General features: G+C 40.0%; 2 long non-coding RNA genes across 3 annotated transcripts; one reads left to right on the top strand and one right to left on the bottom strand.

The window, feature by feature from the left end:
- Nucleotides 1-1,688: 1,688 nt before the first annotated feature.
- Nucleotides 1,689-11,707, bottom strand: LOC309651809. The gene is made up of 2 exons (XR_014258415.1): nucleotides 11,575-11,707; nucleotides 1,689-2,862 (listed from the first exon to the last, which is right to left on the bottom strand). It is a non-coding gene; the product is annotated as an uncharacterized lncRNA (long non-coding RNA).
- A 37-nt stretch (nucleotides 11,708-11,744) lies between these two features.
- Nucleotides 11,745-24,537, top strand: LOC309651806. Of its 2 annotated transcripts, none has more exons than XR_014258411.1 (4): nucleotides 11,745-12,175; nucleotides 18,118-18,179; nucleotides 23,085-23,167; nucleotides 23,501-24,537. It is a non-coding gene; the product is annotated as an uncharacterized lncRNA (long non-coding RNA). The 2 variants fall into 2 exon arrangements; XR_014258412.1 differs by having other exon boundaries at nucleotides 11,751-12,175; nucleotides 24,447-24,537.
- Nucleotides 24,538-24,906: the final 369 nt, after the last annotated feature.

Genomic DNA, 24,906 nt, shown 5'->3' with positions numbered 1-24,906 from the left:
TTATTATCCCTTCTCAGCTGGAGATACCCAGAAATCTGTACCAACAAGATGCTCATTGGTGTCCCGGTTGAAAACATCATCAAAGAAAATCAGTTACTGTGGAATCTGTGTGACTCATTTTATTTATGAAGACAGTGCCTACTAACTGTTCTCATTGTTGTAATTGTTGATATAATCATCATTACTAACAAAGAGCCGGTGTGGCACATCAAGCAAGCCTCACCCTTGCCTTTGTCTTTACTCCCGTTGTGGACGAGCTGTCCTCTTCTCCAAGGCTCATGCCTCCTTCGCACACAGGATACCAGCCCAGACTTTCCTGCCCACTCAAGGACTCTGTCAGTTCCTCTTACTTTTGCATCTGTTTGTCCTCTCCCCTCATCAGAATATAAACATGCTATAGCATATCCCAACTTAACAAAAAACCAAAATCCACGCTTGATCCCATATCCCCTTCTAAGTACGCCGCATTTCTCAACTCCCCTTTACCCCCAAACTCCCTGAAAGAGAATAGTAGAATCCTGAAAATTACTGAAGCTATAATTGGCACACAGTAAACTGTATGTATTTCATATGTACAATTTAATAATGTACAGTGGGCATATGCATATACCCATGAAACCCTCACCACATTCAAGATAGTGAACATATCACCCTTGAAAGTTGCCTCATGCCCCTTGGAAATCCCTTCCCTCCCACCCCTTACTCCTGGCAACCACTGATTTCATTCTGTCACTATGTATTCATTTGCGTTTTTCCAGAATCCTTACAAATGAAATCATACAATATGTACTCCTTTTTTTCGGTCTGTCTTCTTTCACATAGCTTAATGCTTGTGAGATTCATCCATGTTGCAACATGTACAAATGTTTCATTCCTTTTTATTGCTGAGTATTATTTATTTATACCACAGTTTATCCATTTACCTGTTGATGGACGCTTGGGTTACTTCCAGTTTAGGGCTATTACAAATAAAGCTACCATAAACATTCATGTACAAATCTTCGTATAGAGATATGCTTTCATTTATCCTGGGTAAATACCTAGATGGAATGGCTGGATCATTTCAAAACAAATGCAAAATTGTTTCCAGGGTGTTTGTACAATTTTACATTCCCACCAGCAGTGTAGGAGAGTTCCAGATCCTCCACATCCTAATCAACACTTGGGATGTAATCAGATTTTATTTTTTTTATGATTCCAATAGTTGTGATTTCTCATCGTGATTTTAATTTGCATGTTCCTACTGACGAATGAAGTTGAGCATCTTTTCATGTGCTTGTTTGCCATCCAGAAACTTTTTTTGGTGAAGCGTCTGTTCAAATATTTGCCCATTTTTTTATTGAGTTGTTTTCTTATTGTTGAGTTTTGAGAGTTTTTTTTTTAATATCCTGGATATATATCCTTTCTTGGACATAATTTACAAATATTTTATCCCAGTCTTTTCATTCTCTTGACAGTGTCTTTTAAAGAGCAGAAATTTAAATTTTGATAAGTACAATTTATAATTTTTTTATGCATAGTACTTTAGGTGTTCTATCTAAGAAATCTGTGCCAAATTCAATGTCATAAACGTTTTATCCTATGTTTTTGTCTAGAAGTTTCATAGTTTTAGGTTTCATATTTGTCTATAATCCATTTAATTTTTGTATATTGTGTGAGGTATATGGATTGAAGTCTTTTCCTTTTCTTTTCTTTCTTTTCTTTTTTTTTTTTTTTTTTTTTGGTATCTAATTGTTCCAGCACCACTGGTCGGAAAAACCATCCTTTCTTCACAGAATTCCCTTTGCACCTTTGTTGAAAATCAATTGTTCATATGTCCGTGGAAATACTTCTGGTATCTTCATTCTGCTCCACTGATCTATTTGTCTCTGTCTATGACAATATTACACTGTCCTGATTCCTGTACCTTTATAATAAACCTTGAAATCAAGTAGCGTTAGGCCTCCAACTTCATTCTTCATTATAAAAGTTGTTTTGATTGTTTTAGGTCCTTTCATTTCCACATGAATTTTAGAATCAATTTTTCAATTTCTACAAAAAAGCCTGCTGAGACTGTAATCTGGATTGTGTTAAATCTATAGACCAATTTGAGGAGATTAACATCTTAACGACATTGAGTCATATATACATATGCCATTGAATAAGAATCCTCCACACACTTAGGTCTTCCTCTCAGCAACATCTTACAGTTTTCAGCGTACAGATATTCCACATCTTTTTCAGATTTATCCCAAAATATTTTATATTTTTGATGCTATTATAAATGGAATTGTTATTTTTAAATTTCAATTTCTGATTGTTCATTGTTTTTATATGGAAACTAAATTGGTTTCTGTGTGTTGGTCTTGTATCCTGCAACCTTTCTAACTTCACTAGTCCTAGTAACTTTTTTGTAGATTCCAAGAGATTTTCTACATAGACCAAGGGTTGCAAACTACGGTCCATGGGCCAGATGTGGTCTGATGCTTGTTTTTTAAGTGAAGTTTTACTGCAATACAGACGTGCTCATTTGGTTATATATTGTCTATGGCTGCTTTGGCACTACAATGGCAAAGGTGAGTAGTGCAACAGAGATAATACAGTTAAGCATGTCACGTGCAAATAAAGACAGTTTTGTTTCTACAACCTTCAGTACAATGCTGAATAGAAGTGACAAAAAGCATTCCTGTAAGTATTCTTGAACTTTGTCTGGGATGTTAAGATACTTGGAAATGATTTGATCTTTTTGGATCTTGCCTTTAAGATCTTGTTCTTGTCAGGCAAGAGCACAGAAACGTTCCAACTATGGCTAATTAGTCTCATTACTGAGGCAAAAACTTCTGGGTACAGTACCAAATGCCATGTGAATCTTGCTGTTTTCCACTGTGGATAGAGGAAAAAGGCACTGTTACCAATACTGTGTGAGCACCAGACACTGTTTCTGCTAATCATTTTAGAGGGACCATATTCAGACGAGTTATTCGGATAAAAAATCAAGAGGGACCCTCTGCAGATCTTTGAAATTCTCTCTCAGTGCTCTCTTCTCTCCAGTACTCTGTCCTGTGACCTCCAGCCTCCTTGGTCTCCCTAGACTCTCAGCTCTATCTCCTCAACTCATGGAGTCCACCAGGCTCTGTCCCCCTCCCTGTGCTGAGACCTGAAAACTCTCTCAAGGCAGTAAGCTGTAGCAGTCATATGTCTCACTCATTTTTTTTCTTGCCTCTCAGGCATCATTGTCTTTTGTTGCCCGTTGCCCAAAGTCTTTCAAACCACTCTTTCATATATTTTGTCCATTTTTAAATTGTTTCATGTAAGAAAGTAAAAATGGTCCCTGTTATTCCATCTTGGCTAGAAGTGAAAGTCTTCCTTCCTGCTACTTTTGTTCATGAAAATGTCTGTAAGTAAAACAAATTAAGAAAAAAAAGTGGGGGGAGAAAAAAAGAGGGACTCCTTGAGTCTTCCATTTCCACTTCATTCCTTCCCGTTCTTTCTCAAACTCACTCCAATCTCTTGTCCCCAACACTGCTGAATCAAGTTCTTCGGTGAACTCCAACACACGACTCTCAGTCCTCATTTTACTCACGCTCACAGCCTGTGACACAGTTAATCACTTCCTCCATCGTTTTCCCCTTCACATCCAAGATACCACACACACACTCTCCTGGTTTTGCAGCTATCTGCATCTCTTTTATTGGACCCTCCTCTTTTTTCCAACCTCTCAAAGTTGGGGTACCCCGCAATCCATCTTCAGAACTCTTCTTTTCTCTATTCATACTCCTGCGTTTAATCACTTCATTCAGTCCCAAGATATTGAATACTGTCTGCACACTCACTTATATTACTGCTCTGATCTCTTCCAGAATTATACACATATAATTTTTTACTTGACAGTTCTATAAGGATTTCTAATAGGCATCTCAGATTCGCATGTAAAAAGCAACGTCTTGATTTTTTGTCCTCTAACCTGCTCTCTTTCATGAAGGTTCCCCATATCAGTAAGTGGCAACAGTGTTCACTCAGTTGCCTACATCAAAACCTTTAATCACCCCCAGTTCCTCTCTTTCTCTCACACCACAATCCATCTACAAACCCAGAGAGTCATATCTTCAAACTCTAACCACTTATCAATTCTACAGCTAACACCCCGTTCCAAGCCAATATCATCCTTCACCTGGACTACTAAAAGTAACCTCTTAACTGGTTTCTCTACAGTATGTTCTCCATATAAACAGCTGTAGTGTTACTTTTAAAGCATAAGTCATCCTAGTTGGCTTTTTTTACAGAAATTGATGAGGTGATCCTAAAATTCATGTGGAATTTCAAGGGACTCAAAATAGCCAAAAAAATATTGAAAAAGAAGAACAAAGTTGGAAGGCTCATACGTCCCAATTTCAAAACATATTACAAAACTACAGTTTTCAAGACTGTGTGGCACTGGCATAAGGATAATATATAGCTCAATGGAAGAGAATAAGAATCCAGAAATAAACCCACACATCAATGGTCAATTGACTTTTGACAAGGGTGCTAAGATAATTCAATTAGGGAAATAGTCTTTTTATTTTTTGATTTTTTGGCCATGCCGTGTGGCTTGTGGGGTCTTAGTTCCCCGACCAGGGATTGAACCTGGGCCCATGGCAGTGAAAGTGCCGAGTCCTAACCACTGGACTGCCAGGGAATACCCAGAAATAGTTTTTTAAATAAATGATGCTGGGACAACTGGATATCTATGTGCAAAAGAATGTATTTGGGCCCTACCTCACACTATTTACAAAAATTAATTCAAAATGGATCAAAGATCTAAATATGAAAGCTAAAACTATAAAACTCTTAGAAAGAAACGTAGATATAAATCTTCATGTCCCTGGGTTAGACAATGGTTTCTTAGGTAGGAAACCAAAAGCACAAGCAATCAAAGAAAAAATAAATAAATTGGACTTAACAAAATCAAAAACCTGCTTCAATATATACTACCAAGGCAGTGAAAAGACAACCTACAGAATGGGGGGAAAAAATCTGCAGATCACATGTCTGACAAGGGTCTATTATTGAGAATATATAAAGGACTAAACTCAATAATAAAAAGACATAATCCAATTTAAAAATGGGCAAAACATTTGAATAGACGTTTCTCCAAAGAAGACAAACAAATGACCAATAAGCATATGAAAAGAAGCGCAACTTCATTTTTCATACTTATTAGGGAAATGCAAATCAAACCATAATAGGATACCATTTAACACACACTAGATGACTATAATCAAAAGAAAGAAAATAATAAGTGTTGGTGAGGATGAGAATCCTCATACAGCTGCTATGGAAAACAGTCTGGCAGTTCCTTAAGACGTTAAGTATGGAGTCACCACATGACCCAACAATTCCACTCCTAGTTATATTATCCAGGAGAAATGAAAACACACATCCACACAAAAACTTATACCCAAATGCTCATAGCAACTTCATTCATAATTGCCAAAAAGCGGAAACAACCCAAATATCCATCACCAGATAAATAAAATGTGGTATATCCATATAATAGAATACTATTCAGCTATAAAAGGGAATGAAATACTGATACATGCTACAACATGAGTGAACCTTGAAAACATTACGCTAAGTGAAAGAAGCCAGACACAAAACACCACACGTTATATGATTCCTTTATGTGAAATGTCCAGAATCAGTAAATCCATAGAGACAGGAAGGAGGTTAGGGGTTTCGAGGGCCTGGGGGAGGAGAATGGGGAGTGACTGCTCACCGGCACTGCTAAGAGGTTTCTTTGGGGGATGACGAAAGGTTCTGGAATAATATAGTGGTGGAGGTCGCACAATCCCGTGACTGCATGAAAACCACTGAATTGTACACTTTAAAAGGGTAGGTTTTACAGTTTATGAAATATATCTCAACAAAAGTAAAATATGGAATATAAGCCACATCTTGTTACTCTCCTGCACAAAACTCTCCAATGGCTTCCCATCACACTTAAAATAAAATCCAAAGTCCTTCCTTAGACTACAAGACTCTATATGATCTGGCCCTTGGTTTCCTCTGCAGTGTCTTCACCCATCACTCTTGCCATCTCTCACGTGTGCCAGTCACTCTGCCCTCCCTGCTGTTCCACGGCTCCCTCCAGCTTCAGGCCTTTGGATTTGCTATGTCCTTCTTTGGAATGTTCTTCTCCAAGATCTTTGTGCGGCTCATTTCCTCACTTTATTCTGGAACCCGTCACTTTCTCCAAAAGACTTTCCCTAGGCATTCTATCAAAAATAACAGTACCATCATTTTCTAATCCTTTACCATTGCCTGTCATTATATAATCTGTAAACTTGTTTATTGTATGTCTCTCACTAGAACGTAAACTTTATGAGGGAAGGGCCTTTTCTTGTGTCCTGTTCACTGTTAATGTTCCCATACCTATTATCTTTGCCTGGGACCTAATAGGGATCCAGTATTTATTTATCAAGTTAAATAATGAAGAGGATAATCTATCTACCTGGGTAAAAAATACTTTAAATTTAAAAAATTGCTTCTCTTCTTTTTAAGGAAGTATAACATAATTCATATCAGTTAGAAAGTAAGACTCGGGGCTTCCCTGGTGGCGCAGTGGTTGAGAATCTGCCTGCCAATGCAGGGAACACGGGTTTGAGCCCTGGTCTGGGAAGATCCCACATGCCACAGAGCAACTAGGCCTGTGAGCCACAATTACTGAGCCTGCGCGTCTGGAGCCTGTGCTCCGCAACAAGAGAGGCCGCGATAGTGAGAGGCCCGCACACCGCGATGAAGAGTGGCCCCTGCTTGCCGCAACTAGAGAAAGCCCTCGCACAGAAACGAAGACCCAACACAGCCATAAATAAATAAATAAATAAATAAACCCAAAAAGTTAAAAAAAAAAAAAAAGAGTAAGCCCTCTGCCCATCAGTGCCTCTCAGCCTCTGCAAGGCTGGTTGCAAAAAAAAAAAAAAAAAGTAAGACTCGTATCCACTTAAAATAAATGATAGAGAAGGGAGAAAAGACTCAAAATTTTGAAACTCTTGTCAATGCTGAGGGGTAGATGAACCTTGGGGAGCAGGACACGTTAATATGATTTTTGGATATGCAAACATAAAGTCCAAAGCTGAGGTGGGAGTGTAAGGCTAAACTGCCCTGTACGCTAAAGACAAAAATTTTAATTTCTTTGGAGAGCCTAAATGAAAAGAGGCCCAAGAAGTAAAACCTGGGACTCCATGTGAGTTGGAAAGGTGAGGGGAACCACACACATGAAAGGAAGCAAGAGTTCGGAAAAAAAGATGTCTGGTGAAAATCTGGCAAGATAGAACAAAGGGTCCTTCCATGGAGGCTGAGATAGTGAGTCAGGTGAGAACAAACAACTCAGAGCCAGAGTGTCCCTGGAAAGTGGAGGGAACCATGGGAACTCAATCCCCATTTCACTCAAAAAGTGACCACAACTGTCATATCTCAGGAATGAAAAGAACAAGGTAAAAATAGAACATCAATTACCCACCTTTTAGGAAAACGATGGAAGTAAGTCATCAAGGTCCCCTCCTTGAAAAAAACTCACAGTTTGATGTGAATGACACCTCCTGGGATTGTGCAGTGAAAGGCCTGAGGCTCTGAAACAAGGTTAACTCAGGAGGGGAGGCTTCCATCTCTGCTAGGTGCTTCAGTTATCAGAAAGGATACAGATATGGACAACCCACCACGAAAACAAAACACAGTGTTGAAAACAAAGTGTTAAGTCCCACCCAATTTCATCCAAGGTTATTCCTATTAGAAAAGGATTTATCAAGATATTCTAATGCTTTGGACAGGACATCAATCAGTCTTAATTTGACATTGAATTAAACTGACATTTGATTATCCTTAATTTGAAAATAATAAATGTGAAAGTACTGTTTTGATCCTTTATTATGAGCATGTCTCAAACAAAATACACAGGAAAGCAAGGAGGAACTCCATTTAAATCAGTGGGGTTTTTTTTTTTTCACTTGGGAAGCAGCACAGAACAGTGGTCCTTTTTTGAGCCACACCTAACATTTAGACAAGAAATTATCTTGTAATCTTGAAGGAAGGTCGAGGTGACCACTGTTCCCCACCAAAGTCCAGCCATCCACAATTGGATGACACTCAAAAAAAATGTTACTCCAAATTCCACAGTCCTCTATGTGAAGAAATGACCTTGGGTCAAAAAAAGAACTGCTGAAAGAATCTCTCATTCTTAAACGCGGCTCTCACTCCCGTTTATTTCTTACAACAACGGAGCAAAGCAGAAATCAAGAAGCAAAAACATAGCTCAGAATGCTGCAGCCAACTGTCTATTTTTTCACAATCTGCCCACTCCTTAAACAAACATGAAACGTTGTAACTAGCTGTAGTCAGATACTATGGGAAGCAGAAAGACCAGAAGAAAAACCTCAAACATCCGGCCTTCATCTTTCTTCTACATGAAATCTACTTGTCTTCGTGACTATAAATATTTCCTCCCAAGAAGTTAAAATCAGATATGATGTCACAGAATGACCAGGTCCACACTATGTCTTTCAAAATTAGTATTTTTCTGACGAACACACAACCCACATATCGGAAAAACTATTATGTTTTATCAGAGGGGACCAAAACTAGAAATTCTGTTTGTAGCAATAGGTAAGCCACAAGACATGCACTGGGTTCAATGTGAGTATGTATTCCTTTGGATCTTTTTAAAAACGCCTGTTAGCTGTATATGGTAATAATTATGGTGGAGTTGGGTCAGGGTAGATAGAAAGCTGTTTTGGAATCTACCATCTCTCTTGTTGCCCAAAGCAAGAACCTCAGGAGAAAACAAAAGAATCCTGGTGGGCAAAACATCAGCAGCAAAAATGTACATTTTTCTCTCAAGTGTCGGTAGGAAGCAAATGAATGGGACCTCTGACCTGGAACCAATTAGCCCTGCAGTTAAAATGGCAGCCTGGGGCAAACTGAAGGGTTTGGTGTCAATTAATCTGTCTTCTGGGCTGCATACACTGAAAGATGTTCATTCTGTTTTGAAACAAAATTAAAGGACCCTGACCTAAAGTGAACTATGCCCCTAACCCTCTGCAGGACCCAAACTTGTGTATTAACATCACTTCAGACTTCAGCATCCCAGCCTCACAGGCCCTTCGTCTTTTAAATTCCAATAATTTTACTTTTAGTCTACTTCAATGATTCTTATTAATGTCTCCACTTTGATATTGAATGATAACGATAATATTGACAACAGCTACCTCTTACTTGCTCACCATGTGGCAGGTCCTAGGCTAAACCTATTATTACATCAATTCTTCATTATTGGAACAACCCTGTGTGCTAAGTATTATTATTCTCAGTTTACAAATGAAGAAACTGAGGCCCAGAGACATTAGATAACCTGCCCAAAGTCACACAGCTAAGTAACAGGGCAAAGGGAACGCACACCCTGATCTGTCTATGCTGCTTCTTCACTACTTCTTCCACCTCCTAGATATGAACTCTGAAATTCTTCCTTTTTTTCCTACAATCTACTATCCTTCCACCCTTCAAGAGAGTCTGTTCAGGAATACTTCAGGATGAAAGCCTCCATGTATTCCACAAGTATTTACTGAGTACCCACCTTCAAAATTCCTTCAGTCACTCACAAAGATTTATTGAGGGCCTACTGTGTGTTAGGTACCGTTCAACGTGCTGAGGATACATCAGTAAACAACACACACAAAAATCCCTGCCCTGTGGAGCTTATATTCTACAAGGGGCAGAAAGACAGTAAACATAAGAAATCAAAAATAGGGCAATGGATCAAAGATAATAGGTGCTAAGGGAAACATTAGAAAAAGAAGAGGAGGGTAGGGAATGTAAGGCTGTGTGTGTGGAGGTTTGCAATTTTAAATGTTATGAAAACATAATGTTGAGCAAAGACTTTCCAGGATATGATGGTCAGTTTTACGTGTCAACTTGGCTGGGATATAGTACCCAGCTATTTAATCAAACACTCACCTAGATGTTGCTGTGAAGCTATTTTGGAGCTGTGGTTAACATCTACAAGCTGTAAGGGGGAGACTACCCTCCATAATGTGGGTGGGCCTCATCCAATCACTTGAAAGGCCTTAAGAGCAAAACTGAGGTTTCCCCAAGATAGAAGTTTTGCCCCAAGACCGCAACATTAGCTCCCACTTAAGTTTCCAACCTGCCTACAGATTTCAGACTTGCCACAATTACAGAAGCCAATTCCTTGAAACAAATCTCTTAGTATACCTTATATATGTGTGTGTGTGCTACCATATGTGCATATATGTATGTGTATACTGTATACATATAGTATACATGCATATATATAGTGAGTATACATATATGTATGTGTACTCATTAATATATACATATATGTGTGTATACATACACACACACACACACACATTTCCTACTGGCTGTGTTTCTCTAGAGAATCCTGACTGATAACATGGGGTAACAGTGTTCCAGGCAAAGGGAAGGTAAGAGCAAAGGCACCATATGCTGGACACTGTGTCAGACATCAAGCAGACAACTGTGAACATCAGATGTGGCTCCTACCTTTCTCAAGCTTAGCAACAAGACAGAAAGAGAGAGATACTGCCAGCTGACCCATCTGTCTTCTCCCAGAATCTCAGGCCCTTCCCAGATTCATTTGCTTTACTCTTCAGCCTTGACCCCATGGTCATTAGTTTCAACCCTTCTTTTAACTGGTGTTCCTAGTTGCCCTGGCCTTTCATTACACTTGCCACATTACTATCATTACCAACTCACTTTCGGGTGATTATGGAGTTTAAGAACTATGTTCACATATTATACTTTAACTTGCCTTCACAAAAACTGTCATGTGGGGAGGAAAGGTAAAATCATCCTTATTTCACATATGAGGAAACTGAGATTCAAAGAGGTAAACTAACCTGTACGAAACTACAGAGTTAATAAATGGCAAAGCTGGGTCTCAACCCACCATCCAGCTTTCTCCTCAACAAGAACACATTTTTTGAAAAAGCAATTTGTGGTCACCTATAATTGTTCACCTCCCACCCACCATTCAACCCATTTCTCTCTGACATTCCCCACTCTGGAACTGGAGCGTTTCTGCTTTCAGTGGGATGGGGTGGGGATTGTAGTTTCCCACGCATTACATTTATTAATCATGTCATATCACATATATTAATTACATATACCAAGAGTGTTAGTCAAGAGGTGTGTTAGGAGACTTCTTATTTCCCCTTAAATACAGGCATTCCTCCAGGATTCTGTCTTTAGAGCACATTAACAATTACGAGTTGAAATATCATGAAAACGGGGATCCCAGGCCCAGCCGAAACAAAGTACGAAACTATAACTAGGAGCAATCTTTCAAGAAACGCGCGTGGATTTCCAGGGTAAAATATCTGACTTGCAGCCTCCTCTACAGTCTACTAATTTCCCATGAAATGCCTGCGAAGATATAAAGAAAAGAAGGAAAAAAAATCCACCACTCCAATAAAACCCAGGACTGTCAGCCTCTCCCACAACCTGGGAAGGATGTTGGACAACTCCAAGGACAAGCTGACTGCAAGGACCAGCTCAAGGCGTGACCACCTGGGCAAGTACCTGAAAGACCCCTCTCCCGGTTCAGAAAAGCCAAGCCCGTGCACACCCGATATCTAGGCAGCTGCACATCAGAAATCTGCTGCAAACCTGCTGCTTTCTTGTGACAGAAAAAAAGTAAGCAACTCCTAACAGCCTCCCAAGCAGCCCACAAACTCCGCCCACCTTTAACTTTTCTTGGACTCGCAGAGACGCTGTCACTCATGAAACGCCCCAGCAGGAAGTAGAGGGGCGAGGGCGGCAGCACGATGCAGTCTGGGAGTTGTAGTCCATGCTCAGAATGCGCAAGCGCAGGGGTGGAGGCGGGCGCCCAGGAGCAGAGCCCCACGGGAACTGTAGTTTCTCCTGCATTACGTAGACGAAGAGTGTCAGAAGGTCAGACGGTGGCGTTCTGAGAGTTCTCATTTCAGACAGCGAGGGTGCTCTCAGCGAATGCCTGACGGACGGGGAGACTTGGTTTGGCAACTGTGCGTGTCGTCTTCCGTTCGACAGTAGCGCTCAGATGGGTTGAGATAGCCCCCAAGTGGACTGAGTGGGGCGAAAGACAAGCCACCAAATCTGCAAACAGGACTATGGAACTGTGAGAAAATAGTGTAGAATTAAGGTAAGAAGCCGTCCCAAAGACTCAGAGAAAAAGCGGACTTCAGTATCATTCACCTCATGAATCAGAAGAACATTTTTGAGAAATTTTTGCCTCTTCGAAAAGAATACCAAAAAAATTATGTATATAACGTGCAAGCTAATGAAAGTATGGCCCAGTCTGGAAAAATATGCAGCAAAATGTTAACATTCTTTTTAAAATTAATTAATTTATTTATTTTTGGGTGTGTTGGGTCTTCGTTTCTGTGCGAGGGCTTTCTCCAGTTGCGGCGAGCGGGGCCCACTCTTCATCGCGGTGCGCGGGCCTTTCACTATCGCGGCCTCTCTTGTTGCGGAGCACGGGCTCCAGACGCGCAGGCTCAGTAGTTGTGGCTCACGGGCCCAGTTGCTCCGTGGCATGTGGGATCTTCCCAGACCAGGGCTCGAACCCGTGTCCCCTGCATTGGCAGGCAGATTCTCAACCACTGCGCCACCAGGGAAGCCCTAAATGCATTTTTTAAAATGAGGGATTACTTTTTTTTTTTTTTTCACTACGTATTTTCTGAATTGTTTACAAGGACTAAGTATTCGTTTTTTGGTATAAAATACTTAAAATATGAAGAAAAGTATATAGAGCAATTTTTAATCCCCCTGGAATCTACCACAAAGCTTTGTCTTACTTACTTTAGGTCCTCCCTCCCTCCCTTCCTTCCTTCCTTCCTTCCCACTTCCTTCCTCCCTCCCTCCCTCTCTTCCTTCCTTCCCCCCTTCCTTCCCCCTTCCTTCCTTCCTTCCTCCCTTCCTTCCGTCCTTCCTCTCTTCCTTCCCCCTCCCTTCCCCCCTCCCTTCCTTCTCCTCCCTCCCTCCCTTCCTCCCTTCCTCTCTTCCTTCCCCCTCCCTTCCCTCCTTCCTTCCTTCCTTCCCTTCCCTCCCTCCCTCCCTTCCTTCCTTCCTTCCTACCTTCCTTCCTTCCTCTTTTTCTCCTACCCTCCCTCTTTCTTTCCTGCATTCTGAAAGAAAAAAATTACAGGGGAGTGGGGGGGAGGAACGCTACAAATAGAGATGTCCCTTATGTAGTCCTTTCTCCTCTGCGGAGAAATACACACACACACACAGACACACACACACAAACACACACATTCTTAAGAGTTTTTATGTATATGTTTGTGTATATCAACATACAAGTGTGTGTATATTGTATGTTTTTCAGATAATGGTATCATACATACTGTACGAATCATTATGTAATTTGCTTTTCTCACTATGCTGCATCCTGTTTTGTTTTTTTTTCAGGTTTATCAAAAAACAGAATACATATAGTTCTAATTTATTTTAACTTCTATAGGCTATTGCATTGTGTGACAATGACACAATTTAATTAATCTGATAAGGGATATTTACTCTGTCCCAAATATTTTGCTCTTATAAACAATACTGTTATACAGATTCTTAAGCAAATGTGCAAAAATTTCTCTAGGGCATTTACCTGTGAAATTGCCAGGTCTTGGGAGTATACCTGCTTTTAGCTTCACCAGATGCTGCCAAAATGCTCTACAAAGTACTTGAACCTCTTTTCACTCCACCAAAATAGACTGTGAATCTCCTCTGATCCACATTCTTGCCATAACTGAGTGTTGTCATAACGTCTTCTTTGTTAGCCTGATAGACTTACACTAGTATCTGGTTATTATTTTAATTTAAATTTACTTGATTTTGTCAGAATTTTAAAATTTTAAAAATGGGGCTCTTATTCATTTTCTCCTTTGGTTCATCTAGGTATGGTAATTTTCTACAAGAAACACATATTATTTATGTGGTAAAGTAATCTATTTTAGATTTACATTGTGTTTAGATAATGGTGTCTTTCTCTTTATTCTAAGTTTTCCATAATACTTTATATTATTTCTATATTTTAATTATTTTAAATTTTATTACAGTACTTCTCAATATTTTTCTTTATGCATGCCAAGGACTGAGCAACATTTCCCTGATAGTGTAGAGAGCACCATATTTCTAATGAGTTCTGCTTAAGGCTGCCTTAAGTTTTTAGCTGTTATGGCAACAAACACAGAGTATTGTATATTGTGTACTCTTTACCCAGAGTATGTGTATGTATTAAACCTGTAGGCCACAAAAAGCTCCTGATCTTTTTCTCCTGAATGGCTTCTCACCAGAAACTAGCTTTTCCTATTTTTGGTTACTTTCAATATTCCTAATTATTTATTATTTTGTTGTCTTTTTCTTTGCCCATTTACATCTAAGCCAGTTCATTGTTCTACTCATTTTTTCCCCAGGCATTGACTTTGTATCTTGCTGTCATACATAACATTTTTAGGGGTCAGGTTTATTGAGATATAATTTACACATGGTAAAATTCACCCTTTTTAGCGTACAGTTCTGTAAGTTTAGACAAACACATATAGTGATGTATCCACCACCATAATGAAGACAGATCCATCACCCCCAAAATATTCCTTCGTGCCTCTTTCTAGACAACTGCTCCAACCTGAAGCCCTGGCAACCACTTACAGGTTTTCTGTCCCTGTAGTTTTGCCTTTTTTTGAGTCTGTGATTGTGTTTGCCTGCTCTGTTTGCTATAACAAAATATCACAGACCTGGTAGCTTAAACAACAGACATTTATTATTATTATTATTTTTTAAATTTAATTAATTAATTTATTTTTGGCTGAGTTGGATCTTTGTTGGTGCGCGCGGGTTTTCTCTAGTTGCGGCGAGCGGGGGCAACTCTTTGTTGCGGTGCGCAGGCTTCTCATTGCAGTGGCTTCTCTTGTTGCAGAGCATGGGCTCTAGGTGCGCGTGGGCTTCAGTAGTTGCAGCATGTGGACTCAGTAGTTGTGGCTCGTGGGCTCTAGAGCTCAGGCTCAGTAGTTGTGGCGCATGGGCTTAGTTGCTCCGTGGCGTGTGGGATCTTCCCAGGCCAGGGATGGAACCCGTGTCCCCTGCATTGGCAGGCGGATTCTCAACCACTGCGCCACCAGGGGAGCCCCAACAGACATTTATTTCTCACCATTCTGGAGCGTGGGAAGTCCAGGATCAAGGTGCCAGCATATCCGGTTCCTGGTACGAACCTGCTTCCTCACTTACAGACATCTGCCTTCTCACTATGAGAGTGCTGGTCTCTCTTCCTCTTCTTATAAGGACACTAATCCCATCGTGGAGGTTCCACCTTCATGACCTCATCTAAACCTAATTTCCTCTCAAAGTCCCCACCTCCAAATACCATCAAATTTGGGGTTCAGGTTTCAACATAATCAATTTGGGGATGGGGGATATGAACCTTCAGCTCACAACAGTGATACGAGCGGAATTATACATTACATAGCCTTTTGGGTGTCGGCAAAATGCATTTGAGATTCAATGATGTTGTTGTGTCAGTAGATTTTTTATTGCCGAGTAGCATCCCTAATACATAGATGTTCTGTAATTTTTTTTTTTTGGCTGTGTTGGGTCTTCGTTTCTGTGCGAGGGCTTTCTCTAGTTGCGGCAAGCGGGGGCCACTCTTCATCGCGGTGCGCGGGCCTCTCACTATCGCGGCCTCTCTTGTTGCGGAGCACAGGCTCCAGACACGCAGGCTCAGTAGTTGTGGCTCACGGGCCCAGTTGCTCCGCGGCATGTGGGATCTTCCCAGACCAGGGCTCGAACCCATGTCCCCTGCATTGGCAGGCAGATTCTCAACCACTGCACCACCAGGGAAGCCCGATGTTCTGTAATTTGTTCGTATACTCATCAGTTGAAGGAAATTTGGGGTTGTTTACAGTTTGGGACAAATACACATCAAGCTGCTATAACCATTTGCATAGAGGTTTTTGGGTGAAGATTAGCTTTTATTTCTCTTGGGTAGTTACACAAGAGTGGGTTTGTCATGTCGTATTTTATTTTATTTTCAGAAAAGTGTAAATTTATTCACTGCTGCATTATTCACAATGCGGAAAATAAGAAACAATCCAAGTGTTCATCCATAGGGAATAACTAAATAAACTGTGGTACAATCATACAGTGGAGTACTCTTCAGCAATTCAATGAGGGAGCTCTCTGTATACCTATATTGGAAAGCTCTTCAGTATACCATTTGAGATTTAAAAAGAAAAGGCAATGTCCAATTGTGTATGCTACCTTTTCCATAATAGAAAGTAAGAAAAGTAAGAACGTATATTCATATTTGCTTATTTTTGCTTAATAAAGCCATGTCATAAAGTGTATGTTTAACTTTATAAGAAATTGCCAAACTATTATGATGGATCAGTCAGATTTTTCCTTCTTTTGCCTGTCCTATAAATGTTTGTGCTTCCTAGTATTTCCTCCTTGGATTTCTTCTCTTGCTACTCTTTGCTCTCCCCTTGGACAGTCTCAACCATTCCCTTGGATTTTGCTAACCACCGATGAACCTTATTCAATAGCTCCAACCCTGATTTTCTTGCTTGTATATCCACCTGCCTTCAGAATACCTATCTCCATATTTCTACAGCCTTGCCCAGTTTGTCCAAATGACCTGGCTAACACTATGACCATCACCGCTGTGTTCTCCTCTGTGACTGACCTCAGTCATGAAAACCAGTCATCGAAGCCAATAATCCAGGAAATGTTCCAAGCTTCTCTCTTTCACAATTCACATTCATTAAGTTCTATAAATTCCACTGCTTAAATAGATCTTGATACTCTCCCTTCCTTTTCATTTTCCCACCATTATTGCCTCAGCTCAGAACCTTGCCTGTATTACCGCAGTAGCCCATTTACTGACTTCTCTGCTTTATACAACCTCAAATTCTAAACAAATCCTTGCCCAAGTGTGTCTCTAACCTGCCTGCATCTCCAGCTACCTCTTCCACTCATCCCTACCTCATTCCCTATGTCCCAGTTGCACTAAACTATTAGAAGTTCTTTGGAAAAATTATGTTGTTCATCATATGACATATTCCATGTCATTGTACATGCTGGCTAAGGGATAAGTATAAATCAGAGAATTTGGATGAAACCTAGTAAATTCAGAGAATAGAAATTTGGAAATTTTTGAAATTTAAATATAAACAAACAAATGAGTCTAGTTAGAGCCTCTGGCTTTTGATTTTTATTTCTTTAATTATTTAATATATGGATACTCTTCTGCACTCTCACTGGAAGGGTGTATTGGGGCTATCTTCAAGGAAAATTGTCATATTAAAATTATAGTCTTCAACTCAGATATTCAGCGTCTTGTTATTTATCCTAGAGAAACACTTGTACCTATGCGTAAAGAGGCATGTACAAGGATTTTCATTGCTTCTTAGTTGTAATTGTGGAAGATTGAAAACAACCTAAAAATTGGCAATAGGAGAATAATTAAACTACGGTGCATCTATAGAATGAAATGTGTTGCAGTAATTAAAGATAACATGTTAAATCTGACATTAAAAGCTCTTAAGGGTATACAATTTAGTGGGAGGGAGGAGAGAAGTAAGCTGTGGGATAAAATACATGGTATGATATGGTTTATGGCATTTTAAAAGGTCTAGAAGAATCATTTAAGACCAATGACGGTATTTACCTCCAGAGAGAGGATTGGGATTGGGGTAGTGATCAAGACAGATTTTGCTTAGTCTTGTGTGATTTTTCTAACTGGCGCGTTGTCTTCATGTATTATTACTCACATTTTTTTTTTTAATTTATAAAATAAAAAGCATGAAGAAAAGAGGGCAAAGCATTCAGACAGGTTTGGCACAAAAGGAGAAATGTAAATAGCAAAAAAAAAAAGTTCCAAAAATATTTTGAAGAAAATTTATCAAGAATTAATGATAGCTCTGTTTGGGTGATGAAGCTATGAATAATTCGTTTTTGGCTTTCTACTCTTTCTACCCAGCTGTATTTTTCAATCTTTTTAAATAATGGAAATACATAGATATTTTTAAAGGGCTAAGAAATGGCTGGAAAATCCTAACTACATGCATCCACCTTTAATTCTCACTCTGCCAGGTGCCATTTGGAGTATGAGGAAGTTTCTGATGAAGAACTCCCATGGAAAAGTGATATTTGAGGTGAGTGGCCCTCTCCTGGTGTCATGTGACAGACCAACACACTGATATGCTGGAAACCGACTTCCCCCTCCAGAAAAGCCCTGACTCGTGGCATTTGCTGATTTCCGCAGTGTTATTTATGCGTTGAATTGTGACACCCCCAAAATATATGTTGAAGTCCTAACCCTCAGTACAGTACTTCAGAATGTGACCTTGTTTGGAAATAGGGTCATTGTAGATGTAATTAGTTAAGATGAGGTCATACTGGGAGGGCACTTAATCCAATATTACTGGTATCCTTATAAGAAGAGGCACAGAGACAAAGACACACAGGGAGAATGCCAGCGACCACAGAGGTGCAGATTGGAGAGATGCATCTACAAGCCAAAGAACACCAAAGGTTGACAGCCACCACTGGAAGCTGTGAAGAAGCAGAGAAGAATTCCACCCAGCATCTCAAAGGGCACAGAGCCTGGGTGACACCTTGATTTCAGACTTCTGGCCTCCAGAACTATAAGGGATTACAGTACATTTAAATCACTAGGGGCTTCCCTGGTGGCGCAGTGGTTGAGAATCTGCCTGCTAATGCAGGGGACATGGGTTCGAGCCCTGGTCTGGGACGATCCCACATGCCGCGGAGCAACTAGGCCTGTGAGCAACAACTACTGAGCCTGCGCGTCTGGAGCCTGTGCTCCACAACAAGAGAGGCCGCGATAGTGAGAGGCCCGTGCACCGCGATGAAGAGTGGCCCCCGCTTGCCACAACTAGAGAAAGCCCTCGCACAGAAACGAAGACCCAACACGGCCAAAAATAAATAAATAAACAAATAAATCACTATATTATCCTTTATAATATCAATTAGTTGCATTATTATATTGGTTAAGAAAATAATTTATACTGCATACTAAGTAACTAATAAACACATAATAATAGTTAACTCTCAATTATGGTACTTTGTGTTAATTTTTAAGGCAGCCCTAGGAAACGAATACACCTGCTGTAAATACTTCTGTCACGGCCAACTGACATGACTTCACTGAATGCAGAGTTGAAAGGGCTGTCCACAACCAATTCTTATGAGCCAGTATAAGCTGTACCACTGAACAGCTGATTTCGGGCTCATCTAAGCCATAGAGAGTTCCAAGTGTGTTCAGAGAAGAGTTTGACATAGGTTTAACCAAGAACTTTCAGTATAGAAGTATCATCAGTGGACATTGTCTTATGTGGTATGCACTTTACTTTTAAAATCTCCATGTTGGGTTCAAGATGTACATTAACCTATTTCAATTCTGGAGAAGCAAGTAAGAACATGAATGTGAAACTACCTGATAACCATTCAGGTAGCAATGACAACATGAGGATATATAGGTCAAGTTACCCAGCTGAGACTAATTCCTGTGTAATTCTTTTTTTTTTTTTTGGGGGGGTTTTTTTTTGGGGGGGTTGTTTTTAATATTTGTTTCTTTCCTATGTTATTCTGACTGTTTCAGTTGGGAGTTTTAAAACTGCTTAGCGCTGATATATCCCGGATCAAGACACACACACACACACACACACACACACACACACACACACAGTGATTGATAATGGACACATACAGGAGTGTCAGGCAGTTGTCACCAAAATGTACTCATCAACTTCTCAGTGAATTTGACAGAGGAGATGACGTTCACTCAGTGATACTATGTGTGACAGAATTAAAAGACTGAGAAGAAAATGAGAATCACTTTACAATCATTTCTGGCTTTGCTGTCAAGATTAAAACTGCTGAGATTTACAGAACCTCCTTCCAAGGTCAAGGTCCAGAGGAGGCGCTGCGGGCTGTGGGAGCTGGAACAGGAGGACCAATGATGAGCACTTACGATGCAAAGACAGACCGACTTCGTATAGACCGCATTCCTGGACGCCATTTCCTCACGTAGATTCCTGGTTCCAGCAAGATGATAAGCAAATAGTAGAGAACCCTTCCATGTCACATTTGGCTAAGCCCCTCCTCTTTGTGGAACATATTAGATCTACCTTGATGTTTTTAAAAAAATACCCATCCCCAACTAACTGTTTCCTGGAAAGAAATGAAGAAAAAAGAGAAGAAAAGAAAGAGAAAAAGAAAGAAAGGAAGAAAGAAAAAAAGGAAAGAAGAAAGGGAAGAAACAAGGGAGGGAGGAAGGAAAAAAAAAATGGCTTGGCTTATGGAATAAGATCTCTCCTCCAGAGAGCTTAAAATAGGAATTACCAAAAAAAGCAACTTTTTGGCATGACAAAGACCGTTGGTGGCAGTTGGAAAGAATATAACTTTGGAATCTACATCCGTTGAGTGTTAGTTCTCCTTCCTTACCAGTGTCTTTCAAATAACTTTCAAAATAAAATCTTATTTTGGCAAAAGAAAAAAAAAAAGGATCTCACTACCACCTTGCCATACACATAATCATTAAAACCTTTATTAAGTGCTGTGTTTCTCTTCAGAATAAGTTGCCAGACTAAAGGAATTATACAGACATAGCGCCACAGTTCTTGAAGCTAACAAACTCAAGTTTCCTTCTTAGGAAAGGATAAGGAGAGCTCATCACATTTACACATTGGGCTGCCTCCCTTCTCGCTTTAAATCCTTAAACAGTTTTCCAGGGTAATGTCCACTCCTTCAAGAGGAATACCAGACCCTTTGGGACCAGCGTCCAGCACACACATTTACTCTCCCATCTGTAATCTTCCACTTCCTGTTTCCCATCCTCCTCCCTCCAGCCGTATGGGATGCTATGCTGTTTCTTTCTTTCTTTTTTTTTTTTTTTAATATTTATTTGTTTATTTGGCTGTGTCGAGTCTTAGTTGCAGCACATGGGATCTTCGCTGCGGCACATGGGCTCCTCATTGCGGCGTGCAGGCTTCTTGTTGCAGTGCACAGGCTCTCTGGTTGTGGCATGCGGGCTCTAGAGCGCACGGGCTTAGTTTCCCCGCGGCATGTGGGATCTTAGTTCCCGACCAAGGATCAAACCCGTGTCCCCTGCATTGGAAGGCGGGTTCTTAACCACTGGATCACCAGGGAAGTCCCACTATGCTGCTTCTTGAAGGCGCTCTGTTCCTGCACCTGTCTCCTTGGTCCAGAGCACTCCCCCTCCCTGGACCACTCTCCCCACCCCACTCATTACCTACCCACCCTCCAAGTCAGGCCTGAACACTTGCCTTTTTTGCCAGGACTTCCCCTGCCCCTCAGTCCTTCTCTACCACATTATACTTGGTCATTACCTCTACTATACTATTTATCAATTTTGATTATTAATCATTTATATTCCTCCCTTCCAGGAGAGATAAGCCTCTTAAACACAGAGACAATTTTGTTTTTTTCTTTGTCTCCCCAGGGCTTGGCACACTTAGTAGATGTTTAAATACTACTGAATGAAAACCAGTAATTTATAAAGTGCTTAGCTATTTACAAAATGTTTTTCAAGTGCATTATTTCTATTACTATTCTAGAAGTGACTCCATTTTTACCAATTATTAGCCATTATCATCAGCGCAATTATTTTGCAAATGAGAACGCTAAGGTTCACAGAGGGTAAGGAACTTGGCTTAAGATATTCAGCTGGTATATGGTCAGGCTGGGCTACAAAGCTTGGATCTACTGACCAGAAGGCAGAGAGACAGGAACAGGAAGAATAGAAACCTCAGCAGACTATCAAGTTCATCAGGTCTTTTTACTGAACAGTCTGACAAGGGAGCTAGGAGGCCGGGTATTTAAGACTCACTAGTTTTAAGATTTTAACCACGCTGGACCTCAGTGTTCTCCTCTATAAGATGACAGGATTGCACTATATAAGTAATTCTCAATTCTCTTACATTTCATGTCCACTAATCTTTCTAATCCAGAGATTCCCAAACTTTCCTGGTTCCTGGTGCCCCCGGGCCAAAAGAAATACCTGAACAATTCTCTTTATTAAGTAGTGAGGTCTAAACAACTTAGTAGTAGTAGTTGGCGTGGTATCCAACAGTTGTCTGTGCCCCTCAAAAACTTACAGTGCCTCTGTAAGTTTGCTTGTCACACTAGGGTGGATCAGCACACAACTTAAGAATCACAGTTTTAATCAGAGAAACTCAGCTCTACTCTGATAGAAATAAGAAGTCTCTTTTTTAGAGAAAAATGCTTATATCATAGTTATTTACACAAGTTTTAAACACATGATCATTATAATGGCATTATTGAAGGTATATTTTAATGCCAAAGTTTTAAAACACAGATAATTCTGTTAATAAGCTGAAACATAGCAAAATGTTGCTGGAAATATGGTTTACTGATATCATCCTCATAAAGCACAAAATAAATTCTGGTAATATTATTAGAATTATTATAGCTCTGACTAACACATAAAAATAAAAATCATTCTATTAGAAATTAAATGATAGTAATACTACTGACATTCACTTTTACAGCTATCATTGTAAACTTCAAAGATAAAAGATAAATCCATCACCAGGAAACATATAACGATTACTGAACCTTATTGTTGAGAAGCCTGTAGTTGCATTTTGTTGAATAGCATCTCAGTTCTTGGAATAAAGTTTTAAACAGCAACTGGAAGAACAGCTTTAAGTTAAAAATGTTTTATTTTTAGAGTTGTCATGGTGTAAAAGTTATTCTCACATAGCTAAGTTGCTGGAAAGAGTCCAAGTTTTGTGAAAGTTTTTCATTAAGTGTTTCATGTTGTCCCTGCTTTAAACCCAAACAATTGCAAACTCTTCATAAGCTGTTGTAATACTGGTTTAGCTGATAAATTAAGAAAATCCCCCTTCTTTGAAATCCTAAGCCACAAAACATGTGTTGTTACATTGCTAATAAGGAGGAGTGGACAGAGATGGGCCACCCAAAGATTCTCCTATTCCTGCATCATCTGCAAGGAGAAAACAGCAATTTAATTGTAATTCTTGCTTATCCAGGTCAACAGTTACCACCAATACAAGGTACCCAACTGCACAGAGATGGAGCCTAGAGCAGCAGGAGGTGGTACATAAAAACACAGGTACTGGGCTTCCCTGGTGGCGCAGTGGTTGAGAATCTGCCTGCCAATGCAGGGGACACGGGTTCGAGCCCTGGTCTGGGAAGATCCCACATGCCGTGGAGCAACTGGGCCCGTGAGCCACAACTACTGAGCCTGAGCGTCTGGAGCCTCTGCTCCGCAACAAGAGAGGCCGCGATAGTGAGAGGCCCGCGCACCGCGATGAAGAGTGGCCCCCGCTTGCCGCAACTAGAGAAAGCCCTCGCACAGAAACGAAGACCCAACACAGCCAAAAATAAACATAATAAATAAATAATAAATAAAAATTTAAAAAAAAAAAAAAAAAAAAAAACACAGGTACTCCAGGAAACTGGGGGAGGGGCAGAACAATAATTAATAGCTGTCAGGTGTGGTTTGCAGGATGTAGGATGTGGCTAGTGGGCTAGAGGAAGAGAATTAGAAGAAATGATGCTCATCCAAGGTTATTTTGATTAACTAGCCAGAAGCCCACAGATGGATACTCAAAGTAAAACGATCAAAGCAGAAACAGCACATTTGGCACATAGATGTGGGGATTGAGGGAGAATTAATTTTAGCTTTAATTTTTAAATAGTTTTAATTAATTTTTATTTTACTTTAATTAATTTTTAAAAGCTTTAATTTTAAAAAAGCTTTTAGTTTCTTATTGTGGAGATATATATGTATATATATAACAAAATACACCATTTTAACCATTCCTAAGTGTAGAATTCAGTGGCATTAAGTACATTCACATTGTTGTACACTCATTACCATCATCCATCTCCAGGGTGTTTTCATCTTCCCAAACTGAAACTCTGCACCCATTAAACAACCCTCTGTTACCCTCTCCACTCCCACCCCAGCCCCTTGCAACCACCATTGTACTGTCTGCCTCTGTGAATTTGACTGTTGTAAGTACCTCATGTAAGTGTAATTGTACAATATTTGTCCTTTTGTGTCAGACTTCTTCATTTAGCATAACGTCGAGGTTCATCCATATTACAGACATGTCAGAATTTCCTTACTTTCTAAGGCTAAATAATATTCCACTGCATGCATATATCACATTTTATTTGTCCATTCATCTGTCACTGGACACTTGGGTGCTTCCACCTTTAGGTTATTGGGAATAACGCCACTATGAACATGGATTTAGAAATATCTGTTTAAGTCCCTGCTTTCAGTTCCTTTGGGTAAATATCCAGAAGTGGAATTGTTGGCTCATACGGTAATTCTATGTTTCTTTTTTCTTTGTCCTTTCTTTTTTCTTTTTTTTTTTCAGGAACTGCTATACCGTTTTCCACAATAGCTGCACCATTTTACATCCCTAACAGCAATGCGTGTGTTCTAATTTCACCACATCCTTGCCAACACTTGTTATTTTCTGGGTTTTGTTTGTTTTAATAATAGCTATCCCAATGGGTATAAAGTGTCATCTCATTATGATTTTGATTTGCATTTCCCTAAGAGCTACTGATGCTAAGCATCTTTTCATGTGCTTCTTGGCCAATTGCATATCTTCTTTGGAGAAATAGCTATTCAAGTTCTTTACCCATTTTTATTTTATTTTATTTTATTTATTTATTTGTTTATGTTTGGCTGCGTTGAGTCTTCTTTGCTGCGCGTGGGCCTTCTCTAGTTGCGACAAGCAGGGGCTACTCTTCATTTTGGTGCGTGGGCTTCTCATTGTGGTGGCCTCTCCCGCTGTGGAGCATGGGCTGTAGGCGCGTGGGCTTCAGTAG

The sequence above is a fragment of the Balaenoptera physalus genome (assembly GCF_965194825.1).
Source record: "Balaenoptera physalus genome assembly, chromosome: 21".
Taxonomy (NCBI): Eukaryota; Metazoa; Chordata; class Mammalia; order Artiodactyla; family Balaenopteridae; genus Balaenoptera; species Balaenoptera physalus.
The sequence above is the reverse complement of the archived record's forward strand: the minus strand, read 5'-3'. Positions and strand labels throughout refer to the sequence as shown.